The 19,507-nt window shown below is 38.6% G+C and overlaps 1 long non-coding RNA gene across 1 annotated transcript; it reads right to left on the minus strand.

Annotated features, from left to right (window-relative positions):
• Positions 1-1,101: 1,101 nt before the first annotated feature.
• On the minus strand, positions 1,102-16,528 carry LOC110358318 (uncharacterized). Its single transcript, XR_002412661.2, has 3 exons — positions 16,078-16,528; positions 6,490-6,551; positions 1,102-2,334 (listed from the first exon to the last, which is right to left on the minus strand). It is a non-coding gene; the product is annotated as an uncharacterized LOC110358318 (long non-coding RNA).
• Positions 16,529-19,507: the final 2,979 nt, after the last annotated feature.

Consider the following 19,507-nt stretch of genomic DNA (forward strand, 5'->3'; position numbering starts at 1 on the left):
TGCTGCTATTTTCTTCTTTCCAGCTAGTATTCCTGCGCAGCAGGAGAAGTTAGTGGGCAAATACAATAATTTCTGGCTGGTTTTGCTGCTCTCTTTCCCCTCCCCAGGCATTTTATCAGACCCACAGCCCTGATATATCTCCATCAAGCTGTAACCACCCTAAAAATTTTCTTTACCACATATAGGCTACTCTACAATTCAGGCAAATGAACAACCACAGCCATTTACAATGGCTACAAGCAAACAACTACAACAACTGAAAACACTAGTGAAACCCTTAAATACTTCTGTGAGTCCAACCAAATTCCTTCATTTCTTTCTTCTGGAATAGCCTGAGTTTTTTCAGCCATATGGGAGGGTTTCTTTCCCATAAACATTATGAAAATATGATTATAAGAACAGCCATTAACAGGAGCAGAGTAGCATGCTTAAAAACATATTTTAACTATGCCAAGGATGTTTGGAAAACTTACGCAATGGCTTAGTTGTCTTTGAAATCTATAAATCTCAGTGTGCAGTAAATAATACACAGTACAATCACACCTAAATGTTCAAAATGCTCTTTTGCCCTTGATATGTGTTCAATAAGAGATAGTAGCCTCACCAAAGAAATCTGAAAAACCAAGAAGAAGTCACATTTAAAAATGTAAGCACAAAGGCAGAGAAGTTTGAGTCTTGGACTGGTTAAACATCAGTTCTATGTTAGATAAACTGAATGTGACTTTTCAATTCTTCGGTCTTAATTCCAAGACTTTATCCTAATTCCAAGACCACTTTTTTACCTTTCCCCCTCCAAATTTTGCAATATTTGAAGCCATGGAACGAAAACACATACCATTATTGGCATATACTCTAACTGAATTTAAACTTGAGAAAAATATGACAAAGAAGTCCTCTTTTACAAACAGAAATGAAAACTTGCACATAACATGTTTCTTTTAAGACCATTGTTTCTAGTAACAAAAAGAGTTAGGAATACAGGAATTAGCTACTGACAGCTAGCCACTATGCACCATCAAAAATCAGCTGATAAAATCATAGGTAAAAATCAGATCCTCCAAATTAAATGTTTAACAGAATTAAACAGAGATCAGTAAATACAAGCAATAAATGGCAGCACTCCAAAAAATGCAAGCTGCCAAATAAAAATCACAGGTAGGTTAAAAAGCAGAAATGAGACTCCTGGAGCAAACCTAGTGGCAGGAAATACAAGTATGAAGACAGAAAACAAGAATTTGAAGAACAATTTCTCTTCAAAGCACTGTATCTGAGCAGCAAATTAAGTTTGCTTTAATTCTACCATCCCAAGACACAGTCTTTGGCCTCTTCCAAAGGGTCTGAGGGTTTCTGTCAACTCCCTGGGATATACAAGTTGCCTTAAGGAAAGTGGAGGGGTGGCAAGGCCTTTGAAGGAGAAATGGTCATTGCAATTAAAACTTCTTCCCATGATGGGTCTGAGCTTAATGTGGGAACCCAAAGGGATCTCCCACCCATGTCCCCACAGACCCTGGGTGTGATCTCAGAGAAAAGTTCGCAAAGCAGATCACAAGAGAATTGTTATGGATAGAGGAGTCACTGGAGAAAACACACCCTAGAATCCACGTAAAGCAGCCATGTCGAGAGCATCCTCATAAAGATTAAGGCTCACAGAAGTGATTCTGACAAAGAGGTCATTTTTCATCTGACTTAAGTGAAGACCTAGCAAGGTCCCTAATTACTTCAATAAAGAGAAGGCACAAGCTTCAGTCCTGTTTCATATCAGCCAAATGATGAATTATTCCCAAAGGAGAGTTAGCATGGTTTCTATCAATACTTCTGTGGTTTCTACTTAAATAAGAGGTTGTTTTTTTAGAACCAAGGCATTGTGTTCCTGCTCCTGCTCTTCTTTATTGTTCTTCGGGGCTTTTGAATAATGGTTTTCTTTGTGAAAAAAAAAATAAATTTATTTGTCATAAGAGGTGCTATAGCTGTAATTGAGAACACACACCCCAACAGAGAAAAGGAAAGGAAGCAAAAGAATTCTATTGTGTGAAAATTGTCTTCATTCACAATACCGTGAAATGTAGTCTTTCTCCCACCACATAGTCAAGTAGGAAATAACAATGAAGTACAAGTTTTTTTAAGATGCAACATCTGGTTTGTATATATAATCCATAAAAGGTTTCCAAATGCCCTTAAATGAGTCCTCAATCTTCTACAAATTTGAGTCCTCCATAAATCCTGTTTCTTAATCTATATGCAATCTTCTTATAAGGGACTGATCTCAGTAAAAAATTCGGGTTTTTTTAGCCTTGGGGCAGGAGGAGGTAAAAGAAGGCAAAGGGAGAGAGAAAGCTGCAAAAAAGAAAGAGAATACAATTAACTTGGGTTTACATGTTCTGCATTTTTTTAATTAAAAAAAAAAAAAAAGGTAGGTGCATGATGACTTTTAATAAATTTATATGGCTTTCCCAATATATTCAACTGTTGTCCTAGTATTTTATGCAAATGTTTCCCTCCATGATAGAAGATACTAACCAAAAAGACAAACAACCAAGTTGGCTCACACCATCTGAAGCAACTAGTAGTGGATCTAATGGTGCATCTTGACCACTGTTTTGCAGCCTCATTCTGGCTTCACACCTTGCGGAGTTATTTTATTCCATGTGAAGTAAATGCAAACTACTACCTCATTTGTGTGGTGAAATTTCACACCAAACTGTCAAAAGGTAAGCAACGTGGTATGAGAAAATATTTCAAGATCAGAATGTATATAATTATCTAATTATTTATCTCAGAACTCCGTATGCCTTCAAGCAGGTTGCTTTTTCCTCTGTGAGTATGGCTAAATAATATGCTATGATAGAAAAGGGAGAAATGTTATCAAAGCTCCTGTTTGAATTAGACATGAATGAGCTTTCAGCTATTGACTTATATTAGTGATTCCATTAGCGTCCTCACAAATACATGGCTAACAACAGGTTTTTCAAATGTGAAACACTCTTCAGATTTGGGGGGGAGGAGTTCACTCATGCACAGGTCTGCTTCCTAAAGGTCTGTAATCAGAGTTTGGCTAATTAAGCATAGAGTATCTTCTGGGAAGAAAGGAACTAGTAAAGAAAAATCAGAAACAGCAAGAGTCTTTCAAGTTATGGCATTTACTTACTAATAATATTTAAAAAAAAATCACACTCCTATCTCCCTGTATTCTAAATCTCTTCTTTTGCCTGCTAAGCAAGTAAACTGCATAACAGGCTGGTGTTTGGAGACTAAGAGTAGGACTACATGCACCAAGCCGCAGAGCACTGACTTGAACCCCAGGTTTCATTTTCAACATGATTTTTCAGCATTTCCATGGGAGAGATGACTAATGGATACACACTGGTGGATGCCTCAGCTCTGTCCCTTCCAATACCTGAGGCACAGTCCAGGAAAAAGAAAACCTTGCAGACATTGGCAGTATGGTGTAGAAACATGTTTCCCTCAGGCTAAATTCCTCCCTAACAGAAGGCCTCTCTTGCTATGTTGCTAGAGGGATAGCAACATTTGCCTTTATGGAAGATGCCTCTAATGAGAGACAATTACGTCTTCAACAGCAAGAAAAGTGAACTCCAGGCCTTTGCATTGTCTTTACAGTTTTAGATATCCACCCAGTCCCACCAACCTGGCTATGAAACAGCAGTAGCTAAAAGCTTTTCTGTTAAAATAACCAGATGAAAATGTTAGAATTTGACCCACCCTAACTCCTCTTCATTGTAACAAGCAGTAAGGAATAGTTATACTATTGGCAGTGAAAGCATTTCTTACATTTTCCTTCAGTACAATTACACAGGCAGTATAAAATCATAGCCAGCACTTTTGAAAGCTTTTTGTTTCATTCATGGGAACACGCTGGTCAGTTTTCTCTAAAGGTAATATAGATGTTTCAAAAGCTGAATTTCTAGGACTGCTGTTTAAGCATTTTTTCTCTACACAAGGTTTGTTGTGATGGCCAATTGTCTCTATACAGGGATTGCACAGCAAGAATGTCATGCAGCTTGCTTTCACCTTACGTTTTTCACCAAATGGTAAAGACCACATACTAAGAAAGCCATGGGAAGGCCTTAGTGTCGGTGTGAATTGTCTCTCACATTGCAATCTTGCATCTTGATGGAAGATGTGTGAAGCAATCACGATTTTCTCTAACCTTTTTTTAAACTCAGCATGGGCTGAAGCCTCATAGTATTTGTGAATTTCAAAGTAAGCCTTGAAAAACGGGTAGTGCAGGCATTTGGTGTCACATCCTACCCATTCCTTTCAGACACATACCTTTTTGTCTGGCTAGTTTTTGCTCTCCACCCAAAAGGTATACTGTTTTTAAGATCATAGAAATTACATGTCAATAAGAGTATATTTCAACTTGACTCATCAGAAAACAGGAACAAATTTTGTGGGTCTAGCAAAAAACTTCACTTTGAATCATTAAAAAGAGGCCTTATGAAAGCTTGCACAGAAAATAGTTTTTGAGAATTTGAAATTTGCTGTTCACATTGGGTTTTTTTTCAATGAACTGCAACTTTTTCATGATCAAACCTTTCCATGTAAAACTATGGTAAATCAAAGAAGTATTTTTCATCTACACCTTTTAAACTTACAAAATGGAATAGTCTAGCATTTTGAAAGCTACATTTCTTAATTAAAAAGTTAACCATTTCAAATTCATCTGATTAAAGCACTCTAAGAAGTCTTTCACTTGATTCTTTATAATGGTTGCTATAGCTTTTAAGGTAAATGCACCTTATAAACCACTCAGTTGTCAGTGGTAGAGATCCAAAAGTGAGACAAAACTGACTCTCTGTAAAGTTTATTGATTCAGGCTCTGCACCAGTCTAACTAGTGCTCCATGGCTTTGAGTTCAGAGATTATTTATATTTCTCTCTTGCAGAGTATGGCCTGAATTTTCTTGACTTTGCCTACAAAACACCATGTATATCCAATTTGGAACGTCTTCGCAGAACCCTGAAGCGCTCTAGAAAGGTGCACTGATGCACTATTGATCTCCCAAAATATGGGGTGGGAAATGGTATGGGGGATGTCAATGTACGAAATGAAATCTAGGGAAATGGGAAACATTCCATTAAGTTCACACAACATCTCGCATATTAATGTCACTCCAGCTGTCCAGTTCTTCCATACAGAGCCATCAGGGTGGCTGTCATTTGCTTCCCAGGAGTTCAACACAATCTGTTTTCCTGCCTCATCTAGTAATTTTCAATCTAGAATAGCCCAAGTTCCGTGAAAGGCAGCAAATGGTCTGCCCACACCAGTCTGCCATTCAACAAGCAGCCCGTGTGATGCTCTAAGGCTCTGTGGCTCCCACTGATTCCATTTCCTTGCAGGAAGAAGTATCACAAATGATGTTTCAGCTAGGAAAAAAGGACTTTTCAACACAAAGATTTACAAATCCAAGTGCTTCAGGACTATTTGCTTTCTTTTCTGCCTCTGTGCAGATAGCTGACTATCCATCTGATTCTTTTTCCCAAAAGAAGTCATAGCCCATGTCACATCCGCTGGTACAGAGACATTCTTTTCAGTGACTTCATTTTATTTAAGTCAATATATTATTTAATCAACCTGCTCAGCTTGCATCAAAATATTCTACAAAGCAACCTGAAAAAGGGGATCAACCCTGTGCAAATTTGGACATTTTGTGATTTCTAATGCAAACCTCCTGCTCTTGGTCCAAGAAGTTTTTGTATTCCTCCCAGGCAATCCCAGTTGACAACCGTGACCCTTGGGCTGCAAGGAGTGCAGCAAAGACAGACATACGATTTCATCTCTATTTTCATCCCACTGGCGAGAAGTGGGCAGGCTGCCAGAGAAGTGATTTCTTCTGAAAGAAAACAAGGGCTCCTCGAATCATCTCTTGTGCTGTGACTTCACACTGGACACAGCAGGTTTAGGGAAATGGCAGTTGGACCTGATATCTTTTCCAAGAAAAAGAGGAATAAAAATAGTGTTTTATGTGTCCTTTCCCACACATCTCTCTGTGTGCTAAAGCAAATTTTCAGTAACTCTTGGAGTACTGGGAATGTTCCAAACGGCTGAAAGGAAAAAAAAATTACATTGTGGCAATATCTTAAAAAGGTTAACGAGACCTGGGCCCACAATAAGACTGTCAGCAGGACCGCAGTCCATGGTAAAATGAAACAGGAAAAGAGAGAGAACTCGATTAATGCCGCATTAAAGGAGAATAATGCAATTAATGCCAATCACCCTGGATTTATGGAAAATAGACTTTGTCAGAGAAAATTTCCTGTCTCTTTTGATGAGGTAACAAATCTGATTCATAAAAGTAATAGCAATAATGTAATAAGGTTAGATTTCTGTAAGGCATTTGACTTAGTACCATATAATACTTTGATCAGGAAACTCGAATGATGTAAAATCAATATAGCAGACACAACATTAAGTGAATTAAGAGCTGGCTAACTGATAGGTTTCAAAATGTAATTTTAAACAGGGACTCACTACTATGTGGAAGTGTTGCTGATGGAGTCCCGCACAGATTGCATTTCGGTGTTTCCAGGAGCCTGGCAGGAAAAAAAAAAACACAACCAAAAATCATTGCTGATCAAATTTGCAGATGACACAAAGACTGGTGGACTGAAAAAATAATGAAGAAGAAAGGTCAGAGACACAGAGCAACCTGAATCTCCTAGAAAACTAAATGGAAGCATAGGATATATGCTGTAGTACAGCATAAGTGTAATGACCTAGAAACAAAGACAATAAGCTTTATAGATTTATGCTATTTTTACAGTGCTCCTTTCCTAGTGTTTTGGGTTTTTTTTGTTTGGGGGTTTTGTTTGTTTAGTTGTTTGGTTGGGGTGTTGTTGTTGTTGGTTTGGTTTGGTTGTTTTGTTCGTTTGTTTGGTTGGTTGGTTGGTTGGTTTTATTACATGGTCTGTCACATCCTGATCCTACATAAGTAAGAGCATGAGTTGTGGAGGCATCAGCTAACAGTAATATTCTTTGCATGACTTAATGCTCTTTAAACATAATTCGATCTTTATGTAAACTTGTTTAACTTCTGACTGCCTTGCAGGTGGAGGGGAGAAGAAATCTTTGCCATGCAGAGACCTTGTTTGTCCAGAAGTAGGTATCAACCTTCCAATTAATTTTATGATGGAAATATCAACTCTGAAACTACATAATAGGAAAAAAATAATGTTATAAGGTAACACAGTTCTTAGCCAGCTGTGGATTTTGCTGGGAAACCAAAAAGGATTCAGTTAAAAAATTTACAAAACTCCCATTAACGTTGTGCACCAGGGTAGAAATAAGGTGCTGAGAACTAAAACAATCAAAGATTATTCACAATAAATATTCAGGGAACGAGTGCAAGAGGATTAAGTTGAATAAGGTTCAACTCTAAGAAAAAAAAAATAGGGGTCAAGACACATGAGTTAATACAAAAGCTATGCTGCTTCCTAGTCCCATAACACATGTAACAAAACCAGACCATTAGCAACAGAAACTGACTTTGAGATGCTACAATTATTTTTTCATCTCTTTGACTGTTGCCGAACATGCAGGACTAATTATTGGAGGTGATCAGAAATTCCCTGTGGGCCATCTTCAGAGAGCAGCTGCCTTTCTGTGGTCTCTGGCAGGGCTGGGGAGGGGCTGGGGGTACCTGCCAGCCCCATCACCTCCCAGTTTGCACCCCATGTTTGCAACATCCTACCTGCCTAGCTGAGGGACAACCAAAGTGCTGAGAGCTTGAGCAGCAGCAGCTCTGAAACTCTTGACTTTGTTTAAATCCACATGCAGAATATAATTTATAAATTATCTAGACGGGCTGTGTATTTTTCTTTATTTTCTTCCTCTTTACCCCCAAACAAAAATATTATGTGATACAGTTTCATAAAGAGGAAACTGGAGTTCAGCAAACTTAAAAAAATGCAAATTTTATAGTTACAGTGCCACTTGAAAGTGGACCCATGGCTTTTTGCAGTATGGAAAACATATATTCTATTGCTTAGTTTCTAATTTTACCCAAGAGTCCTGTCCTTGTTCATGTGACTAATCCTGCCATGGCCACAAAGTATTAGTGAATGCACTTGTTGCATTATAACAAAAATTTTAGTAATAATGGAGCGTAGGAACTGCCTCTTGAGTCAGACTACATTTTTATCAGAGAAGACTAAAGGGTTAAAACTGAATTACCATAAACTCATCCCTATTTTGTCCTTAATAAGCATAGCTTAATGCTACAGTAAGGATAATAGGGTCCCACACTGACACAGCAGATATTTTTTTTAAGGAGTTTGGGGGCTTTTTACACTTGAAATTGCTCATCCTTTGCCATAGAGGTTTTTCAAAAAAAGGTCAGACAGCCCACTACCAGAGGTAGTCCAAGCACATTTTCTGTGATCATTACTGGGATGGAGAAGATGATGTTTTCAGCTCTTACCATGCCTGCCATTCTCCTGCGCCTGCAGAATGTGGGACAGGGTGGGGAACAGAAGATTAAGATCCTGGCAGCTGAGTACATTCGAACAGAGATTTGCTGGAAACTCGCAAGGCACAGATATACACTTGGATTCTGGGAGGCATACATTAACTATGTATTTCTGCAGCAAGACTCTGTGTTGGTATTTCAGCAGTTTCCAGGGTTTTGCAGTCAAGCCCTTTACTAAAGAAATTTGCCAAGCCTTATAATTTCAGGCTGTTAGTTAAATCAGGAAAACAATATTGTGTGAGTTTACATTTGGTTCATATTTTTAAAAGCTGTCCACAAGTGTTAGAAGCAGAAGTCCATTAGTTTTTAAAAGGAAGAGATTCATGAACGCAGTTAGTGCAGATTTAATTCTGTAAATAAAGAATATACAGACATTTCATTAGGATGTAGCTGAATTATTGTCCTAGTACACCTTGAAACAGGTCTTCCCATTTCTAAACATTGCTTACTTCTGCATTCATCTCATCTGAAAGAGCATTCAATTCAGAATGGGACAAAGTGATTAGCAGCCTGAAACACTGAAACATAAACGTTCAAACATATCTGCTCCTTTTGTCTGCCAGGCTTTTTTGGCAAGTTTGAAAAAGTATTTTTCTTCAAGATCATCTATTGCCATTTTGATTAATAGATGCTTACTCACATAACTCAGTACTAACTTCTCCTTCATCTTAAAATGAGTATATTCCTTGTAAATATGCAATTGTTTATGAAATTTCCAGCAATGTCATTACAGATGTTTTATTTGCCTGAGGGTATAGTTTTAATTTGCTTTGCTGCTGAAGAAAATATTCATGTAACTACACCCTTACATGCTACAGAATAATATTTTAAAGAACCTAGAAAAATATGTGTTTTAAAGCCAGATCCCAGAGACTCTCAGACTCTCAAACTCAATTTAATAACAAGGACTTTATATTTCTCTCCTCTGTATAAAAAGAAAACAGCAATCAAGCTCAAAAGAACATAGATGTTGAATATGCATAGAGGAAATGGAGACTCTCACTATCCCAAGGGACAAAATCTAACCACACACCCTCTGTTGGAAGCTCAGATGGTCCAGTGGGAACTCAAACTTTGCATATGTAGCACTGGCAAGCCTCTGGAGCCTAAGCTATATCTAGAAGCCCAAGCTTTATCTAGAAGCCCCTAAATCCCCCTGGCATATGCCCGAAGAGCACAGCCTTTGTTTTGTAAATCTCCTGAAATCGAGAACTCAAAATGCAGTTGCATGTCCCAGGGCAAAGTACCAACTTCTTGTATGCCAGAAATAGGACCCTTTCACCCTTGTGTGTTATCCCTTTAGTAAACATGTATGCATGTATATGGAAGCTTTGCAAGGAATTGAAACACAGCTCCTTTTACGTAAAAGACAAATTATAAGTTTTTACTGTAGGTTATTAGTCTGCCAAGGGTAGGATTCCACCCAGCCAGCATGCAGCACCTCACACAGATGTGATCTGTCTCTGGAAATCTCCACAAGCATCTGCCTCCCCCAGTGACTGACAAGGGATCTAAATCATCTCCATTAGGGCTCATTCAATAGACACCAGAAAGTTAAACACCGAAGTCAGATGGGCTGAATCCACTCCTAAAACCTGAAAACTGTGCCCTTCATTTTATCTTTCTTCCCCCTGGGTCTGTATTCAATTTTCCTTCCACCTCACTGAGCTCCTGGAGCAGATATCTCTTCTTCAGATTCAGCTGCTAAGAATGGTCTGTTATCCTTTTTTTTATAACTTTCTGGTTCCTCTGCCCGGTGACATCTTTTGTAGGCTGATCTGGAAAAAACAGAACCTAGGAAGGTGACTTTGTTGCCTAAGTGACTTGCTGCCTATCATACCAAATCTGAGTAACAGGAGCTAGTTCATTGCTTAAAGGAATCATGCTTCAGTGCTCCAGGAATCACATCTGTTCCTCTGTCATCTGTGCCTCCTCGATGTGAAGAATCAGGCCAACAAGGAAGCAAAGACAGCAGAAAGGATAAAAGCCCACCTAACCAAAACAGAGATGGCAGCTTTCTAACTCATGGGTCATCCCCCACTCTCCACAGTTTCCTTCACAAAGAAATTAAAGCACCCCACAAGCACAACTTGCATAGATTTATGCAGACATGGAAAATTTAGGTCTCAGGGATCCTCTCTGCTATCTTTTCTTCTCCACACTCCCCAGATATTTTATCAGCTTAGTAAAGACTAATGGTGCTCTCATCAGCAGTGTGCCCAGGTGGCCAAAAAGGTGAACAGCATCCTCGTTTATATCAGGAATAGTGTGGCCAGCAGGACTAGAGAAGTGATCATCCCCCTATACTTGGCACTGGTGAGGCTCCATCTTGAATCCTATGTTCAGTTTTGGGCCCCTCACTGCAAGAAAGGCAATGAGGTGCTGGAGAGAGTTCATAGAAGGACAATGAAGCTGCTGAAGGGTCTGGAGCACAAGTCTTATGAGTAGCAGCTGAGGGAACTGGGGCTGTTTGTCCTGGAAAAAAGGAGGCTAAGGGGAAACTTTATCGTTGTCTACAACTACCTGAAAGGAGGTTGTAGCATGGAGGGTGTTGGTCTCTTCTCCCAAGTTATAAGAGATAGGACAAGAGGAAGTGGTCTCAAGTTGCACCAAGAGAGGTTTAGATTGGACGTTAGGAAAAAATTCTTCATGGAAGGGGTTGTCAGGCATTGAACAGGCTACCCAGGGAAGTGGTTGAGTCACCATCTCTGGAGGTATTTAAAAGACATGTAGATGGGGCAGGTAGGGACATGGTTTAGTGCTAGTGTTAGGTTTGATGGTTGCACTTGATGGTCTTGAGGGTCTCTTCCAGTCAAATGATTCTATGACCTTTGCACAGTGTCTTTGCATCTTTTGCTTTGCTGGCACAGTTCCACTCAAGCTCCATCCCTTCTGTCAACATCCCTCTGGCAGAAGAAAGGGGTGGTAAAGGGCCTTCATGACAGCCCCTCAACTTCTTCACAGCTTCTGCAGACTCACATGAATGCAACTGGAAAGGTTTAGTGGAATGGGAAACACCTCCAGCTATGTACTGGAAAGTTAAGCTACCAAATTCCATGGCTGTGTGTGCATCACCCACCACTGACCTAACCTGCACGCATTTAACAATACAGTTCTTCCAGGGCAAAGAAGGCTGTATGTGTATCAAGGTACATGGGAAGATAAATTTTAAAAAAAGAAAAAAAAAGGTACAAATACAGAAGATATATAGAAGCAGCGTCCATAAAGCTGGTAAAGCAGTGTAATAAATGTACAAGCAAAATCGTATTGAGATACTGCTTTGATAGGGAATCCACAGCACACAGAGGATAACTAGAATACTGTTACATAAATTAGTAGCATTTACTCATTTCCAAACACAGCCTGCTATTTTTAATGGCACTTTTTAACACAATGTAGCTTTCTAACGCCAAGTCTGTTCAAAGTTATTTTTGTAGTCTAGTTAGAAACTTCTAAAAATAGAGCTTTTCTAAGACAAAACCACTGGCTAAACTTCAGTAACTGTTATAGTATGCTGGTGTGGTCTGAGTAAATTATGTACTGTGATGACTTAGAAATGAAAAATAAGAAAGAGGAGAAATGGGAGCCCAATCGACCACAGTGTGACACAGGTAGGTGTCCCAGCTTGAAACTCTTCAAGACTACTTGTGTACACAGTTGAATGCTCCACAGTTTCATTTATCATGTCTTTCTGCATCATCAGCTGTTTTTCTACAGAATGCTAATCTGCGCCAGTTAATAAAGGTTTGGCTTTAGCTACTTAGAACATTATAAAAATCCCTTGCTTTTGTTCACCACAGCTAACCTGTCAAGAATATAAATAACACAGCTTGACCTGCAATCAGGAATAAGAAGGTCTCTAACAGCTAATGGGTCAAAGCTGGGATTGTGCTGTTGTAACTGGTATTGTTCAGAGAAATTGGAAGTTTGATGAACTGAATCAAGTACCATTTGCAAAGCTTCTCTTCAAGATAAATACTTTTTTTTAAAAAAAAATGAGGCAGCTGTAATAAAATACAGATTTTCCTTTTACAGACAAGTAACTAAACTTTTAATGACATACCCGGATTCCATCAGCATTTCTAATAACAGAAATATTTATTGAAAATGATTGGTTTCCCAATAGGCTTGCATCATGAGATGAGTAACTTTTCCTGATGGAAAACAAGTAAGTAAATAAATACATCTTTTAAAAAAATAGTATTTTCCCATCAGAATGAATTTGAGGACAACATTTAAAAAATGTTGAATATTCATTAGGTGAATTTCCAAGCCCATGTTCTTCACATGAGCATAAATAGCTATCAAATATAATGACCCTATTAAAACATAGGCTCAGAATTAACAAGATAAGAATTGTGTGTGAATGAGTTGCTTGTATTTGTTGTATCATCACCGACATAGAAAACTATCAGCATTGTATTTAAAACAAAACAACAAAAAACCCAGAAACCTAAAGCCCTACAGATTATTAGAAGAATAAATAATGCTCTGCTTCTAACAAGCTGCTATCATTTTCTGCCTCAAACCATGAATGTGAATTTTTTGACTGAAGACATGAAATTATCCCCATGGTCCTATGGTAAAAACCAAAACCCTCTCAGTTCTGTTTTAATTGTTTGTTAAATATCAGTCCTGTAGACAACTTTGTCTGAAAACAAAGCTCATAGAAGTGATTATTCTATGAAGTCTTCAAGATGTTCCAAATCAGGTTTTCTAGTACTTGGACAACTATGAAGATGAAGAACATTGAGCAAAGTCAGAGAGAGTGGTTACGTAACTTCTCAGCCACAGCAGAATGAAAGAAAACTACATCTGTAAATTATGGTGTGCTCTATGAAACAACACAGAGAGAGTAAGAATAAGGTTTTATGAGCTTAAGCACATTTCTACTTAAATCACTAGACCAGTCCAATACAAGAAAATGCTTAAGTTACAAAGTGAAATGAGTAATTGTTTCTTCAAAACATATCCTAAGTCTCTTTTCCTCAAATCCGTTATGTATTGGATTCTATTTTATTCTTTTTTTTTTCTCTACATTTAACAGGAAAGGAGGACAAAGTAAGGGTCAGTCTCAGACATGGAAATAAACTGAAGAGGCAGAAATTTATGTTCATTTCACAACATACAGCACTGCCTCATTAAACACTCCCAGTTCATGTGTTCACGAATACGACTTCAACATATTGGAAAGTGATCTCAAAAAGGGGTGGAGAGCAAAGCAACAGAATTTCTGTATGTTGCTCCTGCCTAACATATGTTGCAGATGGTGGTATACCCAAGCACATTTTCAGGTTTGTCTTCTCATATTTTCCAGGGTGCTTTCTTTTTGTAACCACATCCTGAGAACTTTAGCTATAGAACTGAAGGCCAAGTAAAACCTCTCTCCAATTATAACACTTAGGATCTGCTGAGGTTGGAGCAGTGAGAGACCAAATCAGAAGGAGTTCTGCAGGCAATGGGGTGGGAAAGTGGAGGCAAGCCAAAGGAGGACAAGAGGATAAGCTGCACGGATGTTACACACACATATTCATGGCCATGACACATCACACACTTGGCAAACAGGAGCTGGTAGAACCAACACTAGGGCTAAAACAGGAATGCACAGAAAAGACAGACAAGGGACTGTGCTGTGACTTGTTTTTTTGGTCCCACACATTGAGAGCATCTAAGCTGCATCTGCAGTTTATGTGCATCTTCCCTACCTTGGGCACACTTCAGCTCTGATGCAGGTGAAATGAATTTCACCTTTACATCAGGATTTTTTTTTTCTTTTGCTCAGAATGAAAAGCTCAGTTTAAGTATAAAGCTCTAAGCTGGAGTTCTTTAGCGCTCCCTACTGCAGCCTGGTCTCAATTCCAAACCTGACATCATGTCTCTAATCACAGATATCATTTTAGAAACACTGCATTTCATGGTGAAACTACTGTAGGCAGGTAGGCGATCAAAGTTTTCAGATCAGGACTGTTCTCTACTGCTCTAAATACTCATTCAACAATGCAGGTATATTACATGTACATGATTAAGGGAGTGGAGCATCTCCCTTATGAGGAAAGGCTGAGGTCTCTGAGGGAGCTGGGTCTCTATAGCTTGTAGAAGAGGAGACTGAGGGGTGACTTCATTAATGTTTACAGATATATAAAGGGTGAGGGTCACAAGGATGGAGCCAGGCTCTTCTCGGTGACAAACAATGGTAGGACAAGGGGTAATGGGTACAAACTGGAACACAGGAGGTTCCACTTAAATTTGAGAAGAAACTTCTTCTCAGTAAGGGTGGCAGAGCACTGGAACAGGCTGTCCAGGGGAGTTGTGGAGTCTCCTGCTCTATAGACATTCAAAACCCGCCTGGACACATTCCTGTGTAACCTCATCTAGGTGTTCCTGTTCTGGCAGGGGGATTGGACTAGATGATCTTTCAAGGTCCCTTCCAATCCCTATCATTGTGTGATTCCGTGACATTTAGGCTTAAATCAAAATTGAAACTGTTGAGATTAAAGCTTTATGTTTAGTACTTGCAAAGACCTCAGCAGTGTTGGATTTGATTTGAATATTTTATCTGCTGATAGAAACTTGACAATGCTTACTTTTATCTGATGTTAAATTGACCGAATGCCTCTGAGACTGTCCCAACCTACAATGCTGAGGCTGTGCAGAGTGTGTTTTGATAGGCAGATCCTTTACTACAATTGACTGAGGATGAATGAGTATTCTGAAGACTTCCCTGTCCCTTCAGGGGTTTTCAGTAAATCGTTTATTAAAGTTAGGTGGAACAGTAGATTTTTCTATGAACCAGAATGGAGCACAGTTTGAATTTTCCCAGATCTACTCTGAGAACAAGACTAACCAGGCTGTAGAATTAAACGTAGACCCAACAGTTTAATTCCATGCCTGTCCCTAGGGAGACAAGATTATATCTATCTATATATAAACCAAATACCTCGCAGATCCATACATAACAGCTATTCTCTCAGCATGATGGACCAGAGGAGGCATCATCCATTCACCTGTGGGTGGAGTCATATTAATGCAACTAATTTCCACTTAGAGAACTATATTTCTCATGTCCATTTTGGTGCCTACTTTTGATAACAACAAATCTTTCTCAAATGCAATATTTTGGACTGATTGCACTTTAAAAAACCCCAAACAAACAAACAAACAAACAAAACCAAAACGAAACACAAACAACAACAATCAAACAAACAAGCAAAACCAAACAACAACAACAACAACAAAACACTGTCACGATCCATTCGGTGATGGACTCTTGATGGTTCGTTTACCTTGATCTCAAAGCGCACGTGATAGAGAAAGTGGAGAAAAGGGAAAGAGAAAAGAAAAGAGGGAAAGAGGATTAGTGACCACCACGAGTCCAAAGGCGTCCCTATGGTCCCAGGTCCCGAACAGCATCCTGCTGGTCCTTCGTAGTGATCTGTGATCCTTTGGTGGGGAGATCTCTATGATGTTCAATCAGGAACCATCTTCTATGCTTCTTCACCCCTTCTCTCTCACATGGATTGAGGCCAATCTCCGCCTTTGTTTCACAATCCAGACTTAACTGCACAGGCCCAAAAGGTCCCCGCTTCACTTACCAGAACTTGCCTGCACCGCTTCACATTCAGGGGTCTCTTACTTGTCTGCTGGGTGACCTCAAAACCCTCTGCAAGCCTCCACACATGCTCCTCTTTGTTGGCCTTAGTAACAGGGAGGAGGTGGGGCAAGTTTGGCTGAGGTAGCAGGTGAAATTCATCTTCTGGAGAGCAGCTATTGTTACCCATAGTCCCCGGTTGGAGAGTCCCGGTGGCACGCAGTTCTTTTCCTCCCCAAGTCTCTGTACAGTTCTTTCTCTTGAGTCCTTGATGGCAATGTTGAGGCAAATACTGTTCTTCAGACCAACTCTTACAACCACAAAAGCAAACAAAGAAACAAAACCAATCAACCAAAAAAACCAAAAACCAACAAAAAAACCACACAAACTGATTGCAAACCTTTTAATGGTAAATCATTGTGGGAACATGAGCAGCTGCTGCAATGATCTCCAGAATGAAAATTAATTAGTTAATCACATTTAAGACCATTTCTTCCCAAGTCCAAGAAGGACTGAAATCATTAGGTAAATCCTGAGAGTAATTTTCAGAAGGGCACTTGGTACCAAGCTCCTGCTCCTTCAGCTTAGGTTGTTATTAAGGCATATAGATATAAAAAGCCACTCGAGATCAATGGAGTAGTACACTCGGATTCAAAAATGTGAAGTGGTTTCTTATTGAAATATTGACTGAATGAATCTAGGATATATTACCATTATCCAACTTCATTTCATTCATTTCCTAGGAAATAAACTTATGTTAAAATTTTAACCTTGGGCATTAAAGAAATATACACAAAATCCTTTGTCCACTAACTGCAAATCCATCCACAAATGGAAGATCCCATAGAACAGTTAAATCACTTCAAGACTACCAGTGATGAACAGAAATCATACTTAGTCTAAGTAGGAAGACCTAGTAACACTTCTAGAAGGTCTAGTTCATTTTCAGAGCAAATCACTGCGGCCGTATGAACTCCTAAACTCAGCCAAAAACTACACACTGCTTTCGTCCCCATCCCATCTTTTACTCGTAGTTTCTTTCCTAGAAGCATTTTGGTCTGGTGCCATCAAAAAATCAGGGAATGGCATGAAAAAAACAAAACAAAACAAGGCAAGATCATAACTAATATCATAACTAATTGAATTTATTAGAAATTTTCACTTTGGTTAAAAAAAAAAAAAAAGTTGGAACAAACTGTCCAGAACATCAATCTTTTTTTTTTTTTTTGTATGAATGATAAAAGTTTATGTGAAAATCTCTTGAAAAGCAAAAGTGAAACCAAGAAGAATGCAATCCACTGAAAGCAGTTCTTATCTTTGTCTACAGATTCACTATTAGATATATTAATTTACTTTTGCTTATTATACTGACAAATACAAACCCTCTTCAGAAGTACACAGTTTATTTTTCTAGTGTTGTGTCTGTGAGGGCAGAGTGGAAGGAACAAATACGTGTATCAGCTCTCTAAAACTTTAAAAGAAGTTAACAGGATTTTATTTTCCTTCCAACATTATTAGTAGATGTTACCCTCTAGATGCTCATCAAATGGAATTAACATCTTCCCTTTCTTTAGCAGGTGTCCACAGTCATGCCCAATCTTCCTTGTAAGTAGTTGCAAAAACTGCTACTATTTTATGTTAATTTACATTGTGCCAGAGTATTAAAGGGAGAATGTGATATCAAAGGATAATGAGATGCTGTGATCTTAATACCGAGTAAATAATGAACAAACAGACCAAGATTCCTTCACTTCCACTTGCTTTTCCCTGTAGTCATTACCAAACAAACTTCTCCCTGAAGCTCTCTTCTCTGCATATAGTCTACTGCATATTGAGTGTATATATCATTAGAAACAATCATTATCAAGCACACATTTTCAGCTTATGGTTTTCTAACAGTGAAAGGACACGGCTGAGAAAAAAAAGCAAACTGAACATTTCAGTTAAAATACTTTTAAAAGAAGACTAAACTTTTTTCAGGTTTGCATATTTATTTTCCATCAGAAACTAAAAACAAACAAACAAACAAACAACAAGAAAACAACCAAACAAAAAAGCCAACAACAACAAAAAACCCTTATTTTTCAAAATTTAGCTAAAATCTAAGGATTAATTTTATTAGTTGCTGTAAAAACTGATTCTAGCAAATTCTTTTTTACTAGCTTGACTAATATCCCAGTCCTTCAAATGGGCAGTTTTCTTTCTAGGATCCTTTTACACGTTAAGAGATTTTTCATGAGCTCCACACTGGTCTTTCACGATGGTGTTGGTAGCTTGGTTTGGCAAGACAAAGCCCCTGTTAGAAGCAGGAAAGGTGGCAGCGTCCACCTAGTGCTGGACATTATTCATACGTATGCAAGCCCAAAATTAGGATGGACAAAGCAGGCAAAAGGAAGTCCTGCAATTATAAGGGGAAGTGTTGTGGGAAACTGCAGCGGGTCTGTGGAATCCTTGACAGAAAATATGAGAGTAGAGGTCAGCCTTGAGATATTAAGATTTACCCTTGAGAAGGATGGGAGTAAAGGAGTATCCGGAGAGAGGAGAGATGTACCCGTGAGAGAGAAGGGGATAGAAGAATAACATGGATGATAGAAAAATTAACCAATGAGATGTTAGTGCTGTAACTTGTAACCAATAGTGAAAAGACACATGAACTGGTAGAATTGTATAAAAATGCACTTGTAGCAATAAATGGCATCTATTACTTTCATCTTGAAAGAACTTGGTCCATGTCGTTTGTCCGTCTCAACCGCGACAAAGTGTCCAGATTTTTTTGCTCTTCTCAGTTAAAAATGAAAGTATTGATATAGACACATATGTGCTTACCAGACTTAGGTGACTGGAGACATTTTATTTTATATTTATTAGCATTATAACTAGCATAAGAAATTAACTCTGACAGATATTTTTAAAAGGTTGCTGTTGAAGATGCAATAGAGTTCCTGGCTTTTACAGTTTTATATTTCAACACATTCCCCTGCCAATAGATTCACACTGATGCTAGTTTGTTTTTGTTAATCAACATAAGTGCTTCCCACCACTTCTGTTTGACACAAACAATATTTAGATAAGGTAAGGTAAAAGTGGTGAGACTAAATGTAGGAATAGGTAAAAAAGAGGGAAGATTCTCTCCTGCTTTATTTTATAATATCAGAGATGCACCTTTCATTTCAGGTCCTACTGCTTCTTGTCTGCTCTCTCGGGTTTTATGCACTGCTGGACAGAATACCACTTTTCTACTGTTACTTGACAGTGGCTGCCCCGTACTGCGAGTTTAAAAATTCGTGAATCTGTAATGCAAGAAAGGGATACCTTTTCCTGACGGTGTAACTCAAGCACTGCACAGAGGTCTTGACAGAAAAAAACTCGTACAATTGAATGGAACCTTTTTTAAAAAAATGTAAAGCACTGAAGGGATGTCTAAATTTAAAGAA

The sequence above is a fragment of the Columba livia genome, chromosome 1, assembly GCF_036013475.1.
Source record: "Columba livia isolate bColLiv1 breed racing homer chromosome 1, bColLiv1.pat.W.v2, whole genome shotgun sequence".
Classification (NCBI taxonomy): Eukaryota; Metazoa; Chordata; class Aves; order Columbiformes; family Columbidae; genus Columba; species Columba livia.